Source organism: Scleropages formosus, chromosome 8 (assembly GCF_900964775.1).
Source record: "Scleropages formosus chromosome 8, fSclFor1.1, whole genome shotgun sequence".
In the NCBI taxonomy this organism is placed as follows: Eukaryota; Metazoa; Chordata; class Actinopteri; order Osteoglossiformes; family Osteoglossidae; genus Scleropages; species Scleropages formosus.
Window position 1 is genome coordinate 1285691 of NC_041813.1, and position 7255 is coordinate 1292945.

At 43.0% G+C, this 7255-nt stretch overlaps 1 long non-coding RNA gene across 1 annotated transcript; it reads right to left on the reverse strand.

Annotated features, from left to right (window-relative positions):
- Window positions 1–2605: 2605 nt before the first annotated feature.
- LOC108925808 (uncharacterized) lies at window positions 2606–3590 on the reverse strand. The gene is made up of 2 exons (XR_001965430.1): window positions 3362–3590; window positions 2606–2975 (listed from the first exon to the last, which is right to left on the reverse strand). It is a non-coding gene; the product is annotated as an uncharacterized LOC108925808 (long non-coding RNA).
- Window positions 3591–7255: the final 3665 nt, after the last annotated feature.

Here is a 7255-nt window from a genome sequence, read left to right on the forward strand (position 1 = left end):
AAATCTCTAGTATTATATTATTTGATAGCTTGAAGTCTTAAAAGTGATGTGATTCAATTGTCCCTCTTGTTGAGACAAGTTCACATTGGTGAAACACATTGGTGCCTCTGATTAGATTTTTTCAGGTTTTTCTTTCCCTGTCAGTGAATTTTTAAATCATCTTTTGTTACGCAGATCCATTTAAATTATTACAAGCTTTTACAATTTACTGCATGGTGCGTTTGCATAATGCTCAGCGAAGGAAACCACAGGCTATTTCATTAATAATGAAGCACAAAAGAAGGGTTGGTTTGCTACTAAAAATAGAAGACAAAGGCTTACAATTTCTTCACTCTTATGCAAATATTTCAGGAAGACAAAGAATGTTTCCATTTTAAAGGGCCATATTTTGTGACTAAAATGTGCACTATATGGAATACATAACACATAAACGTAACTAATCTGACAAGTCTCATTCCCTGCACTGTACACATTTCTAAAACCATTTTCGCTCCTCTATGTAAACACGCTTTTCTCATCATATCACTGAAAGAGGCGGACAGTGAGAGATGAATCAAGACGTCGTGCTAATTTTGGAGGCGTGTGGCTGAGCTGCGACACAGGCAACACGAGAGCCCACGTGGACATTAGTAGAAGAGGGTCGCAGGGCTGCGATCAATCAGTGTCGTATCAGCGAATACAATGAAACACATGTGAGAAGTGATACAGACTGAGTGCTGATCCGCTGATCCTTATTGTCCGTCTGATGGCTGTTCATCAGTTCACGGTATGGAGTCAGAGCGCTAATTCAATTGTCCCTCATCATGCCAAAGACACACAGATTCGTACCAGTGAATCACTGTTACCTACTAAATACTCAGATCTTATCTTTGGTTTTTGTACCGTGCTCACCGTAGGCTAGCGTAGGAAACAACCCACATGATGATCATACTTCATATCTTGTACAAGAATTTTTTCTAGAACTACGTATCACACAATTTTTCAGGAAGAAAGGGTTGAATAGCTTTTTAAAGACTCCAGATAATAATAATAATAATAATAATATGATCGATGCTTTTGAGATCGTGACAAACGCTCCTATAATATTTTGTCTCTATTAAAGATGTTAGTTTAGAAAACGCTAAAATAAAGAAGAAGCTAAAACTGATGGGACTGGATGATACTCCATTATAATAATGTGAAGGCAGAATTTCTTTAGGTCACTGTTTAAATGATGCATGTGCCCTATTCTTTGGAAATGAATAAAAATGCAGTACAGTACAGTATTGAGTACCGCTGGTAGTATTTCGAGAACTCAAACTCCCAGAATTCCCTTTCACACGCGTCATCATAGCGCATCTTAAATGCAAGGAAGCGTATCCTTTAAATCAACGTAAAGCTCGTTTGCTATAAACATTGATTATATATAACATCAATAATAATAATAATATTAGAAGTATGCACAATGTTACAGTATATTATTATAATAAAAGTCGCCCCACTGATACGTGTTGAGTACCTGCAGCTCAGTCACCCAGTGATTAGAGCAATATTATTATAGTGCTGCTCCAATAAATAGTGGTGTTTCAAATATACTGTAGTACTGGTCCAGTATAGTGTTGCTCCAATATAGTACTGGTCCAATATAACACTACTATAGTCTTTGAACTCTTTGGCTCACATCAGAGCTTTTGGAGGATCCCGCACAGACACAGAGCCACAATCGAACCCACACAGCCCAACTGTGAGGTGCCATCGTTAATAGTTAAACAAATAATAAAATGTAGTGAGGACTAAAATGATTGAAGAGCAATGGGGTCTGCTGGAAACTCAGAGGTTGACGCTGCTCTCTTTGGACAAAAAGGTTGCAGGTTCGAATAGCACCTCTAGCCGTAATACCCCCCGAGCAGCTTAATGAATAAATGCAACTGGCTCAGCTCAGCTGCAGAAAGTGTCAAAAATAGTTAAAATAATAGTCTTCAAACTAATGTGCCAGCAATGGCTTTGAAATGGTATTTAATTTTTCAAAGCTATTTCCAAGTACACAATTCACAGAACAAATAACAAAATTTCAAGATACTTTCTTTTAAGTGTTTTGTTTTGGATACACACACACACACACACACACACACACACATTTTCTGAACCGCTTATCATCTGAAATTCATATGTTAACTTCAGTGCAAGGAATTAGGGCCCATCAAAAGTGTATGAAGTTCGTCATTAAAATTTAATGTGCAAGAACGTTGATCTATTGAATGAAAATGTAGTGAATTCCATGCTGATGCAATAGTTTAAAGTTAAAACATCTCTGGAGCAAATCCCTGGAACACCATATTATGAATAAAATATATGTTGCTGCAAGTAAATAAAGCACAAACTAATAGCTTCTGTTTTCAGATTTTCTTTTAAAATTTGAAACACATTCATCAAAATGCCAGCAAAACAGAAAAAGTATTCACAATCAATAAAAACTATACATGAATTTTTTAATATACATTTGCTAAAATGTGGCAAAACATCAATACAAAATGTCATGCTATGTCACCAGTATGAGCTGTATTGTGTTTTTTCAAAACATTTTTAGTGAGCTATTGAACAAAAATTGCCCACCTTTTTTGAAAAAAAAAAACCCATTATGTTAAATTTACATTAGTTTTAACAGTGAATAGAAAGAATTGAGTAAGTAATATAAAGAGCAATAACTTGACTTAAGAAACAGAAAAAATCAAAGAAAAGATTGTTTAAAAAAAAAAAAAGAGGCTTGTGAAGTGAGGTGCGCTGATTCATCCGGTCCTTGGAGCTTCGAGTCTGGAGCGCAGGCCTGTGGAGCCCAGTGGGCACAGCAAGGTGTCCTGCTGCCTTCGCTGTATTACCTCTGCAGCCCCATTTTCCCATGCCCTATGCCTCTTTAATGGTACTTCTCAAAGAGGTATATGCATAGGAAAAAGGAACAGCGAGCATGTAAGCACAGTCTGCATGGCCTGGCCACGGTCCTGTGGGGAAAGGGGAGCAACGATGAACGACGGACCCCTTAGGAGAAAACAATCTTACTCATATTATCTACATTTTAGCAAAAGAAAATCACAGAAATGTTTAATAATAAGTCTTATAAATAATATAAATGCGGTGTCGATTTCTTTTTCAGCTCCCTTTGTCTCAGGCTGGAAAAATGAAATTTATTCCATTAAGTGTGAACTTTGTACATAAAATTAAAAGAAAAACAGACACACGCACCAGATAAACAGAAATAGTCAAGTGAAAGTTCACTTCCATCACTTTAGTATGATTCCTCAACAGGCATCACTAATTTGTACATCATGGTGATGACTTTCGTAAAGAATTAAAGACAAAGAAAGGCAGAAGCGAAGACTCGGCTCACCTCGCTAGGCGCCGGGGGATCTCCTCAGAGAGCACGCTTCTTGCTCAGCATTTATTCCTCGCTCGAGACCTTGAAGATGTTTGAGGAAGACAAAGTAGCCAATTCCACGGAACTCCTCCTTCGGCGGGAGGCCCTGTCAACACCTGCATCACAAAGTTATCCGCAGCGTTAAACAAATAAAAAACGACAGCGCATGACCGGGCGGCGAATCACGCCAGCAGCTGTTATATCGCCGGTTGTTAGGTGAGACCGATTATCTGCCTTCCTGCCCTCGGACGTCATCGGCGCGGGGGACGTGGGGGGGGCCCAGGACTCCTCGTTCCTCTCCACTCTGGATGTCTTATCTCCCAGGGCCTCTCTCCCAGGCGATAGGGCCCTGCTTACTGAGGACTCAAGGTCCCGCACAAGGCTTCCAGGGGCCGCTGGACACCAGCAGAGCGGCTCCCACACCAAGGACAAGACAGAGCTGCGCAGAACCCAAAGTCCCACAGTGTGTTTTAACCATTTGCTTGCCTCTGAAGGCAGTGGGCCTGCATGAGTGTTCCCAACACAGAGAAGCAGTTGCAGAACTCGCTCACTGACTCCCTGACTGACTCATTCGCACACTCACTGACCCGCTGATGGATATTGCTGGATTCATCCAAGTCTGCTTTGGTCTCCGTGGGTTTGATGGAAATGATTTAATCTCTCGTTTAAAAAAATAAATCAACTTGCTTGTCTGCCGTCCGTCCTCCAAGACCTGGACAACTGTAGAGCGCAGTAAAAAGCATAAACTTGTAACCTGAAAGTTGTTGGTTTGAGAGCCGCTCCTTGCTACTACCACAGAACCCTTGAATCAGAGTACTTTCCCTCAGCTGCACCACTATTGATACCATTCTGCATAGACTGGTGACAAATTGTAAGCTAATTAGTATAAAGGCATCGCTTAAGCAACACATTAATAAACGTCAAGGGCCACTAAAAAGGTTAATACTTTTAAACTTCTTCGGCAGTGTATTTTTACTCTTATGTTACCGGGTAAAGAAGCAAGCTAACCCTTCCAACAACAGATGTGACACGAAATACAAACACAGATTCTGTTTCCACCGGCAAAGTCCGGAGCACATCTGGGTAGCGGCACTGCATCTCCACACCCTCATGTGAAGGTGAGACGTACCTGAGATATGGAAGGAGAAACAGCAGATGGCAGCACTTTCAAATGGTTTCGTCGGTTTGTCCGTATCGATGCGCTTCCTGCGAACTCGACTCTTTCTGAATGGCAGCGACAGAAATCCTGATTCACATCGTTTCTAGTTTTTCTTCCTGCGGGCCTTTCCGGTTTGGTGACTGACTCTAGAGCGTTCGGTCCCATGGCCTAAAGATCAACATGTATTTGACAGGACACATAAGAGTAACGTGAAGACATCATGATGTGGTTCCTGCTCCACGTGTTGTGAGTCCAGATCTGTGCTACACAGCTGGGCCTGCGGCTCTCAGTATACAGCCAGTCTCTTACGGGACCCCCCAGCCCCCGTGCTGTGCTGCACGGGTGAGAAATCGTCGTGCCATCGGGACCCACCAGGCTTCTGTAAAGAGCACAACCCTTGTTCGTCGCTCATGCCGTTTCCTCTCACCCTCGCAACTGCTGAGACCGTGCGACAACGTGTTCGTCTTCAACAGTTGCTTTTTGGGTGGTTCCCATACATCCATCCCTCCAGTTCCTGTAACTGCTTGTCCTGAGCAGCGTCGCGGTCGCGGTCACCTGGGAGACAATTGTGAGCAGGTGAGCGCGTGAGATTTTTTCAGGTGTCTCAGAGTTGAGAAACGCGAGCTTTTATAAAACGTGCAGCCAATCTGTACATTTTTTGTTAATGTGAAATATTTCTCTAAGGTGTGAAGAGTTTGCATTTTTGTGGTCTCGGATTTCCAGGTATTTAGAGCCTGGAAACAGTGCGGTCGGAGCCTGTCCTGGGAGCACTGGACGCAAGGATGAGGGTGGTGCACCCTGGACGGGATGCCAGTCCATCACCGAGTAGCCACACACACACACACACACACACACACACACACACACACACACACACACACACACACACACACACACACAGAGTAAGAACAGCTGAGTGTTACCAATCCTCCTGGACTGTGGGAGGAAATGGGAGCACCCAGCAGAAACTCCAATGCAGGAACACAGATCAAACCCACTTTGTCTCACACCACCCAGATGCTGTGAGGCAGCAGACATAAGTTTTGTGGCAATTTCTCCTTCATTTACAGTCTGTTTTGTTTTGCAACTGTTCTTACTAACGGACCTTTCGTAATTTCTTTTGTGTGACTCCGCTTGAAATTTTACTCTGATGAGCCGGTCTAAGGAAGGTAAATCAGTCTCAGAAGCCGCGACGGAAAGTGTTTGAATGGCTCCGGAAAGTATACGTGCCGTGCCGCTGGGGGCGGATGAGGGTGTTTTCACCATCGGTGCTTGTGTTTTTCTGGGTTACGGTATGGCTTTCCAAATGGATTTGTTTGCCTCCGGCTAAGACCACCTGGCTCATCATTATCATAGAATAACAATTCAAGCCACTCTCTCCTCATCTACATTGCATCACATTAGCAGGCTCACCGGACATTTCCTCCCAAACCGAATCTTACACCATTCATGCAGCTGGATTTTTACGCCTTCAGTACAGGTTAAGTTCTGTTCTCCAGGAAGCTCAGTCTACATCCTCTTGTGCGTCACTCCAGTTCCTTAAGCAGCGTGTCACTGGAAACTGCGCTGGGCATCTCTCTTCTTTCCACTGAGGTCTCACTCCCCTCTTTCATTAAGAGCAATCTAATAGTCCAACTAGATGTTTTTCCAAACCTTCGCAGTCACGTAAACTAATTTGCTCGGAGTGTCAGCCTGGGGGATCCTCCTGGTGCTCGAGGTCCCCCCGCAGTTCAAAGATATCTGTTTCAGGCGAAGAGGTCCTTCTTCATTGTCCTTAGTGTGTTTATCTGTGAGTCGATCGATACGTGTTTCTACCCCGTGATGGACAGGTGTCCCATCCAGGGTGTACCCCGCCTTAGGCCCTTGGCTGTGACCCTGGGTGAAAAGGACCTCTGTGCCACTTTGTGTCCTGCTGCTTAAGGGCAGCAGTGTCCTCTTATAGGGTGGGTGGAGGGGAGCGAGTGTGTCTGATATAACAGATAGAGTACATAAATATTTATATTTCATTTCACTTCATTGTTTAGCTAACACTTTAGGGAATTAAAGTGGCTTTAATTTTTTTTTAATTCATAAAGCTGGATGTTTCTATTTTAGCCATTCACGTTAAGTATTCAGCAGGGGCCTTAAACTTGCATCCTTCATTTTACACGTCGTGATCCTACCCTCCCTGTTCCATTTACCTGTTTGAACTCCATGTGCCCAGTAAGGAATGTTTACCTGGAGCGAATCGCTGCTATTCTCATTTTTCGGTGCAATCACATGCGCCGGGCTGCCTGCGTGTGGCTCCGAATACTCTTACCTGAGCCGGTGGGGAGTATGCTAATGTTACACCTCAGCCCATTATTTTTCACCGTTTCTGACACAACCCACAAATTAGACAATCAAAGGCGCATTTGCATTTTCACACACCCTGCTGCTGTAAAAGGCCACTTTCCTGCTGCTCCTCACTAATCATCATAATGGCACGCAGGTACAGCGGAGCAGGAAATGATGAACAGGCTTTGAACACGCTGCCAAGTTGTGCGAAGACAGTTTATTCTGAATTGTAGCACGAGGAAAGTTAAATGAAAAGTGTAAACTCTTTTACACATTTTACTTTCTGATCACACTGTACATGATGACTTCGCAACCTGCGACGATGGAATTATAACAGTTAAAGACCATATACAGCTTTTTTTTGAAATTCTGAAAAAAAAGTAAAATCTTCG